The sequence below is a fragment of the Ovis aries genome, chromosome 1 (assembly GCF_016772045.2).
Source record: "Ovis aries strain OAR_USU_Benz2616 breed Rambouillet chromosome 1, ARS-UI_Ramb_v3.0, whole genome shotgun sequence".
NCBI lineage: Eukaryota > Metazoa > Chordata > Mammalia > Artiodactyla > Bovidae > Ovis > Ovis aries.
Window position 1 is genome coordinate 97,157,193 of NC_056054.1, and position 9,512 is coordinate 97,166,704.

The 9,512-nt window shown below is 41.5% G+C and overlaps 1 pseudogene; it reads left to right on the plus strand.

Moving 5' to 3' along the window:
• Nucleotides 1–672: 672 nt before the first annotated feature.
• Nucleotides 673–768, plus strand: LOC114110961 (U2 spliceosomal RNA; annotated as a pseudogene).
• Nucleotides 769–9,512: the final 8,744 nt, after the last annotated feature.

Genomic DNA, 9,512 nt, shown 5'->3' on the forward strand with positions numbered 1-9,512 from the left:
TCATTTCAAAAGTCTTGTGTTGTAAAATGATACTTAAAGTTCTTTTCTTCTTCCTGTGTATGTCAGCAACTTCACTTAAAATTAGGGTAATCCTCTAAATTGCTGTAAGGCTGAGGCTCTCTCTTCTGTTCTCTGAGATGTTATAAGGAATTTAACAATATAATTTGGCAGTTCTCTTTATTTTTGAGCACTGTTTTACAAGCTTCCAAGAGCTTTCATATAGCCGTGGAACAGAACCAGCTTAGCCTCCTCTTGTGATACCTGCTTTATACCTGTGATATCTCTTTCTGATACCTGCTTTATCTAGTAATTTAATACCGTTTCCAGTCAACATTTAAATATTTCTGCTCTGGAGATGGGGTGCAAGTGGGAGTTACGGGGAAGATTCTTGTAGCATCTTACATTTCTTTGCATGCATGCATGCCCAGACAATTCAGTCGTGTCCAGTTCTTAGCAACTTCATGAGCTGTAGCCCATAAGGTTCCTCTGTCCATGGGATTTTTTCAGGCAAGAGCAGTGGAGTGGGTTGCCATTTCCTCCTCCAGGAATCTTCCTGACCCAGGGACTGAACCCACATCTCCTATGGCTCCTGCATTGGCAGGTGAATTCTTTATCACTGAGCCACCTGGGAAGTCAGACATTTCTTTATTTTATTTTATTGAAGTACAGTTGATCGCTTCTCGGCCTTTTGGCTAAGATCAAGTGTAGTGAAGTATAGTTGATTTATAATATTGTATTAATTTTTTCTGTACAACAAAGTGATTCAATTATATGTTTATATATATATATTCTTTTCACATTCTTTTCCATTATAGCTTATCATAGGATATTGAATATAGTTCCCTAGGCTATACAGGATGACTTTGTTGTTTATCCATTCTATACATAATAGTTTGTATCTGTTAATCCCACAGAAGTCTGTTATCTATGTCTGTAGCATCTCACATTTCAATGCAGTCAAATGGAGTTTTCCACTGGCTGCTCCATATGCCAGCCCTCGTCTCTGTTGGTTGGCCCCAGCATGGACAATAGGCATGCTTTTGTAACCCAGGCTCTATTGTGTTCACTTGCGTCCTAAGAAGAGTCTTTTGAGAAATTCAGAATCTTAAAAAATAACTTTAAGGGTATTGCCCTGCTCTATTATTGACTGGTAGTCAGAAAATGTTAATATTCCAATAAAGCTGTATTTACTCTCTCTTCTCCAGTGAAAAAATAGGTATAGTCAAAGCAATGATTTTTCCAGTAGTCATATATAGATATGACAGTTGGACCATAAAGAAGGCTGAGTGCTGAAGAATTGATGCTTTTGAACTGTGGTATTGGAGAAGACTCTTGAGAGTCCCTTGGACAGCAAGGAGATCAAACCAATCAATCCTAAAGGAATCAACCCAGAATATTCATTGGAAGGACTGATGCTGAAGCTGAAGCTCCAATACTTTGGCCACCTGATGCAAAGAGCTGACTTATTGGAAAAGACCCTGATGCTGGGAAAGATTGAAGGCAGGAGGAAAAGGGGATGACAGAGGATGAGATGGTTGGATGACATCATCAACTCAACGGATGTGAGTTTGAGCAAACTGCAGGAGATAGCAAAAGAGAGGGAAGCCTGGTGTGCTGCAGTCCATGGGGTTGCAAAGAGTTGGACCCAACCTAGTGACTGAACAACAACTCTTATGAAAACTTTTGCAAGCCACTTTATATTTACTCCCATTCAAACTCAGTCTCATCACAGTCCATTGCTGTTGAGAAAATCTGCAGTGGTTGTGAGCATCCAGGCCACCCGTGTATAATGCATGTATCCTTCACAGGAGCAGATGGCTCTCTCAGATACTGGTCTGCTGCTACAGCTCTTGGTCGTCTGAGTGCTCTGAGAGTGGACAGAAAGTGGTGTATTTGTCCACTCCCACAGGAAGAGCATTTCTGGTCCAGGTGTTGGTCAGTGCTTGGGCTCTAAGCTCACCACCGTCTTGGGTCCCCCTCTTGTACTCAACCAGTGTTCCTCAAAGAACAACCACTACATTGGAAAAGCTGCTTCCAGGCATTTACAGAGTCACAAGCTGGGCACCCTCTCATTATTCAGAACACAGCGTGTCACCCCTGTTCAGAACTGCTTATGCAGATGGTCCGCCTCTTTCCCTGTGACAGCTGTGCTCACCATGAATCTCAGGAACTTTAACTGGATGCCAAAACTTTCTGTTGAATTCTTATCCATGGACAATGACTGCCTGAGGCAATATACAGTTAAAAAATGGAGAGTAAAGCCATCTAAGAATGTTCTTTCTTTAGCTAGAAGATTTGCTACAGAAGTATAGGGACACATGTTACCTTCCTTGACAAAGTTTCATTAAATCTACTCAATGATCCTAAAAGGTCCATCTAATCAAAGCTATGGTTTTTCCAGTAGTCAAGTATGGATGTGAGAGTTGGACTATAAAGAAAGCTGAGTGCCAAAGAATTGATGCTTTTGAACTGTGGTGTTGGAGAAGACTCTTGAGAGTCCCTTGGACTGCAAGGAGATCCAACCAGTCCATCCTAAAGGAGATGAGTCCTGGGTGTTCATTGGAAGGACCGATGTTGAAACTGAAACTCCAATACTTTGGCCACCCGTTACAAAGAGCTGACTCATTAGAAAAGACTCTGATGCTGGGAAAGATTGAGGGCAGGAGGAGAAGGGGATGACAGAAGATGAGATGTTTGGATGGCATCACTGACTCAATGGACATGAGTTTGAGTAAATCCCGGGAGTTGGTGATGGACAGGGAAGCCTGGCATGCTGCAGTCCCTGGGGTCACAAAGAGTCACACATGACTCAGTGAATGAACTGAACTGAATTGAACTGATTTCCAAGTATTTTCTTTTTTAAAATGCTATTTAATATGGAATTGCTTTCTTAATCTCCCTTTTAGATTGTTCATTGTTTGTTTAGATTGTGTATGAAAACACAACTGATTTTTGCCTGGTGATTTTGTCCCCTGAAGCTTTTCTGAATTTGCTAATTAGGTCTAATAATTTTCTAATATTTTTCTATATATAGAATCATGAACAGAAATAGTTTTAATTCTTCCTTTCCAGTTTGGATGCTTTATACTTCTTTTTCCTGTCTAACCTGTTCAGCTTGAACTTCCAGTGTTGAATAGTAGTGGTGAAAGTAGGAATTCTTGCCTCACATCTAATTTTTGAGGAAAGTGTTCAGTCTTTCACCATTGAGTATGATATTAGTTGTAGGGTATTTTTTTTTAATGTCTTTTATCATGTTGAGTAAATTTCTTTTTAGTCCTATTTCCTGAGATTTCTTTTTATTATTAAAGAGCAATGGATTTTTGTCAAATGTTTTTCCTTCATCAATTGAGATCATCATTTTTTTCCCTTCATTCTATCAAAGAGACATATTACATTGATTTTCTTCTGTTGAATCACGTTTATTTTCCTGGAATAATCACATTTGGTTTTAATTTGCAATGCTCTAATGAATAATAGTGTTGAAAATCTATTTATGTGCTTTCAGCCATCTGTATATCTTCTTTGATGAAGTGTCTGTTCACATCATTTGTTCATTTAAAAGAGCTGAGTTGCCTGTCTTATTCAATTGCAAGTCTTTTATATGTTGTACAAATATTTTATTCAACTCTGTGGCATGGTTTTTCGCTTTTTAACAGTACTTTTTAAGCAAGGAAATTTAAACATTTGAAGTACAATTTATCATTTTTTTCTTTTATAGTTTTTGCTTTTTGTGTCCTAAGACACCTCACCCAAGATCACAGAGATTTTCACCTATATTCAATCTTATAATAAATGGCTTCTGGCTTAATCTTCATGCTCTCAGATTGCTCTCCTCTTCCTTTATTTATGTAGTGACTACAGACTTCACATAACTCTGATAGAAATGTATTGCATTTTAAAGTTAATACTTGATATGTGCCTTCTCCACCATCCTGTGTCTCTATAGTCCTTCAGTATCTACAGGGGTTGGTTCCAGGATTCTCACCCCCTACTCCCAGATACCAGTCTGTGGATACACCAAGTCCTTTATGTAAAATAGTTCAGTATTTGCATATAACCTATACACATCCTCCCGCATACTTTAAATCATCTCTAGATTATTTATAACACCTAATGCAATATAAATGTTATATAAATAGTTTCTGGTGCATGGTAAACTCAAGTTCTGCTTTTGGGAACTTTCTGGATTTTTCTGGAATATTTTAAACCTGTATTTAGTCAAATCCATGGATACTGAAGGCCATAGTGGTCATGCATATGCCAGGAAGACACATCCGCAGAGTTTTGTGGGACCCAGGGTTTCTCCTAGACAGCTGTTTTCCTGTGTTTCAGCAGAGGATGTAAGTTTGTGGCATGGTAGTCAAGCAGCTAATTACCACAGTTCACGTGGCTTTCACAGAAGACAGCTACATCTGTTAAGGTTTCTGCCAGGCCCCATCTCAAATTCTTTATACTTTTTAACTAGCTTTATCCTCAAATTCCACCTAAAGGTTTAAACCAAGGCCCAGAGACTCCAGGCTTATTAGTCAGATCCAGAGCAGCTTAATTCCAGATATTTGCTCTTCCCACTATAATAACTGGTATAGATTGTGGTTGGAGTCTTATTAATATATAAGTGAGCACATTTTGGGAAACAACATCAACCTGATTTTCCTCTTTCTTATGTCAGATGCATCTCCAGTTGAAGTTTGGACATCTGATTCTGCAGTCCTGCCATGGGATCTTAGAACAGACTTTCCCAAAGAATGCCTGTTTATGCCCAGGGTTTCCCCAGGGCCTCAGCGGTAAAGAAGCCACCTGCAATGCAGGGAACGCAGGAGATGCAGGTTTGATCTCTGGGTTGGGAAGGTCCCCTGGTATAGAGCACAGCAACTCGCTACAGTAGTTGCCTAGAAGAATTCCATGGACAGAGGAACCTGGTGGGCTACAGTCCATAGGGTTGCAAAGAGTCAGACACAACTGAAGTGACTGAGCACGCACACAGGCACAGAGAACAACCTTACCTTTCTCAGCCCACGTGTCCCCAGGGCCACATATAACAGGGCTGTGTAGCTAGTGCGCTGCACAAAAGTACACGGCTAAGGCAGCAAGTTGGGATTAAAATCTAGCTGCTTCGTTCCAGCAGGTTCATAGGGCTCTGTCTCCCCGGAGGGGCACAATTCTTGTTTATTCCCTATAAAACAACACATTTGCTAGCAGTGGCCCTGTCCTTTAGGTGAAGTTAACCAAACTCCTGAACTTTAGAGAAGTTACATGTGATAAAACTTAGCTAACTAAAGGCAAAGGAGAAAAGGAAAGATATATCCTTCCAAAGAACAGCAAGGACAGATAAAAAAAGCCTTCCTCAGTGATCAGTGCAAAGAAATAGAGGAAAACAACAGAATGGGAAAGACTAGAGATCTCTTCAAGAAAATTAGAGATACCAAGGGAATATTTCATGCAAAGATGGGCAGAATAAAGGACAGAAATGGTATGGACCTAACAGAAGCAGAAAATATTAAGAAAAGGTGGCAAGGATACGCAGAAGAACTATACGAAAAAGATCTTAATGACCCAGATAACCACAATGGTGTGATCACTCACCTAGAGCCAGACATCCTTGAGTCTGAAGTCAAGTGGGCCTTAGGAAGCCTCACGACGAACAAAGCTAGTGGAGGTGATGGAATTCCAGATGAGCTATTTCAAATCCTAAAAGCTGATACTGTGAAAGTGCAACACTCAATATGCCAGTAAATTTGGAAAACTCAGCAGTGGGTACAGGACTAGAAAAGGTTAGTTTTCATTCCGATCTCAAAGAAAGGTAATGCCAAAGAATATTCAAGCTACTCCACAATTGCACTCATCTCATACACTAGCAAAGCAATGCTCAAAATTCTCCAAGTGAGGCTTCAACAGTATGTGAACCAAGAACTTCCAGACATTCAAGTTGTATTTAGAAAAGACTGAGCAACCAGAGATCAAAAGAGGAGAGTGAAAAAGCTGGTTTAAAACTTGATATTCAAAAACCTGAGATCATGGCATCCAGTCCCATTACTTTATGGCAAATAGATGGGGAGACAATGGAAACAGTGACAGACTTTATTTTCTTGGGCTCCAAAATCACTGCAGATGGTGACTGCAGCCATGAAGTTAAAAGACACTTGCTTCGTGGAAGAAAAGCTATGACCAACCTAGACAGTGTATTAAAAAGCAGAGATATTACTTTGCCAACAAAGGTCCATCTAGTCAAATCTATGGCTTTTCCAGTAGTCGTGTATGGATGTGAGAGTTGGACCATAAAGAAAGCTGAGCACTGAAAAGTTGATGCTTTTGAACTGTGGTGTTGGAGAAGACTCTTGAGAGTCACTTGGACTGCAAGAAGATCAAACCAGTCAATCCTAAAGGAAAAAAAAGGCCCTTCCTGGCTTTATATTTTGATCACAACTTCGGTCACCTTCTCATACTACTTTACCTACTTATTTAGTTAATTGTTTTCTTATTTATTTATTTACTTGTTTATTATTACTTATTTAGTTAATTGTGACCCCATAGACTATATAGCCCACCAAGCTCCTCTGTCCATGGAATTCTCTAGGCAAGAATACTGGAGTGGGTAGCCATTCCCTTCTCCAGGGGATCTTCCTGACTCAGGAATTGAACCCAGGTCTCCTGCACTGCAGGCAGATTCTTTATCATATCAGCTACCAGGGAAGCCCTCGACTAATACTTTCCTACCTCCATTCCTCATCCCCACTGAAGGGTATGCTCAAAGCAGATAAAGTCCTTTGCCATCTAGAGCATACCCTTCAGTGGGGATGAGGAACTGCTTTGCTCACTGATGGATTATCAGTTCCTGATATGAGTTCATAGCATATAACATGCATTAAATAAAAGTTTGTTGAATAATACACCTACTCAGTGAATTATTAAGGATTACTAAAATTCCACATGCATAGGCAAATCACATAGTTCTAGATTTGACTGAGGACCATATCAGCCTTCTAATAAGACAGTGGGAAGGCAATGAAGCTTGCACTGTGCCCCTATACAGGCAGATTGTTGGCATTTCAGTGATTTTAGGGAGTGCGTGTGTGTATGTTAGTCGTTCAGTCATGTCCGACTCTTTGTGACTCAATGGACTGTAGCCCGCCAGGCCCCTCTGCCCATGGAATTCTCCAGGCAAGAATACTGGAGTGGGTTCCCATTTCCTTCTCCAGGGGATCTTCCTGACCCAGGCATTGAACCTGGGTCTCTTGCATTGCAGGCGGAAGCTTTACCATCTGAGCTACTAGGGAAGCCCAATTTCAGGTAGGGGGCTTAGTTATTGTTATCTCACCAAGATGTTTTAAGTTGGTGATGCTTTTCAGTTGGAACTCTTTCTAAATACATTTTAAATACTTTTCGTATATTTATATAATGACTGTTAGGTTTTACTTTGCTTTCATTGCTGTACCTGCCAGTTTTTACTCTTTGGATTTTTATTTTGTTCATGTATACTTCTTTGCTATCATGATGTATTATTTTTCTTTGGAGAGTGTAACTGAATTAGAGGAGGTAGGTAAACCGTGGGCTTCCCTGGTGGCTCAGATGGTAAAGAATCTGCCTGCAATGCAGGAGACCTGGGCTCAATCTCTGGGTGGGGAAGATCTGCTGGAGAAGGGAACAGTAGCCCACTCCAGTATTCTTGCCTGGAGAACTGTATGGACAGAGGAGCCTGGCGGGCTACAGTCAATAGGGTCACAAAAAGTCTGACACAACTGAGCAACTAACACACACAGGTGAGCCATGGTGTCTTTTATCTCTCATATGCGTCATAGTCAGAAAAAAACTAAGAACCTCTATCTTCTGGGAAGATTGTTATCCACTTTTCATCTAAATTATTTCACTTCTGGTACTTAATCTAATAAGGTTCTTACATGACTCCTATCTGTCTGGTAATCCCTGTTTATTTACCATCTCCATTATGGAATCTGATACTTTGATTTGATTTCCTGACAGTGATTTGCCCCAGAACCCTCTTGGGAGTTGGTGGTTTCTTTTTGCTGAAGCTAACTACATGCTTTGTAAGAATGACCTTTTCCCATTTGCCTGTCATCTTGTCTGAACTCTCAGTATTAAAAGATTTATCCTTTGTATGAACAAGCTATTTAATGCTTCTGGGGAGCAATACATCATTTCTGATGTTTTTCTTTGGCAACCAAAACAGTGACAAGGTTGCAATGGAAGAAAGGGTGGAGAAAGGAAGGAGAGCAGGGAGAGGTGGGTCGGGCTGAAGCTCAGTTTCATTTCTGTTCTCTTCTTTCAGTCCACGCTTGGCAGATGGACTTAGCCTATTTAAGTGATAGGGAGCATCCTCAGGTTGGGATGTAAATTTTGTGTTCACTGGTCAGCAGTGCAGTGTGGATGAAGCAAGCGGCCACACAGCCTAAGTGCATGGCCAAGCCACAAGTCCTTTTCTCTCTGATTGTGTTTGTTGCTAAGAAACGGGCATGGGATCACACCAAAGTCACTTTTTCTGTAACTGTCAAGTCTGTATTGTTTCATTTTTACATTGCCAAGTAGATTCCTGACCTAGGGAGGGAAAAAATTACCTCCTTGTCATTGGAGCCACCACCCCAAACCTCAAAAGGCAACGTGAGCAAGACATGAGTTGTCAGCACCCAGAAAGACAAGAGCACCCAAGGCCAGGTCAGCTCCCCTGCACCTGCTTGGACTGTCACCTCCCCTTGCAAGCTGCAGGGCTTACGATGAAACAACCTCCCACCCACCCACTCATGCTTAGAGGTTGGCCAAGTGTGCCACCTCCATCTCTCCTCTATCTAACCATGGCTGCTGCTGGGGAGGAGTTATGCTAAGGAGGTGGAAAGCAAATACTAGAAGGAAGGAAATGAAGAAACACTTGGGTGCCGGGAGCCAGCGTGGAAAATCCCGCCCATGGCAAAGGTCATGAGGAAGAGGCCTGATGGGCAAAGGCGAGATTGGGACTCAAGGGACCCCCTGGACTTGCTCGAGCATCTACCCCCAGACCAGAATCTGTCTGCTTGGGTGTGTTTTCTGAGTCTTATTGCACCTTTTCACTCTCATCGCTACTGAACTGGAACAGAACAAACTTCTCTGCATACAACCATTCATTTAAAAATGGCCCTGAAATTTTATGGTCTATATCTTCCTAGCAGAGACTTTCCTGGTAAATGTTCCCATGACAAATGGAAAAATAAGCAGATGGCTAAGGAGGTGGGTGAGGGCAATAGAGGGAGGGTAGAGGAATGCAGAAGCTGAAGCGGGCAAGAGGCTTTTTCCTGAATGTCTTCTCTTGCCATCAAACCTTTATCCCTGATGACCAAAGACCTGGCTCTTTCATCAGCGGGAGAGGCACCCTCATCTGCTAAAGACAGTGGAGGTGAGGAGGAGGAAAGAGAGTACTATGGAAAGGGATTGGGGGGTGAACATTTAGAGCTAGAAGACACTGTCGTACCAGTGTTGACATCCCTGCCTCTGAGCTTAAAATGTCAGTGGAATAAGGGCTTCATCAG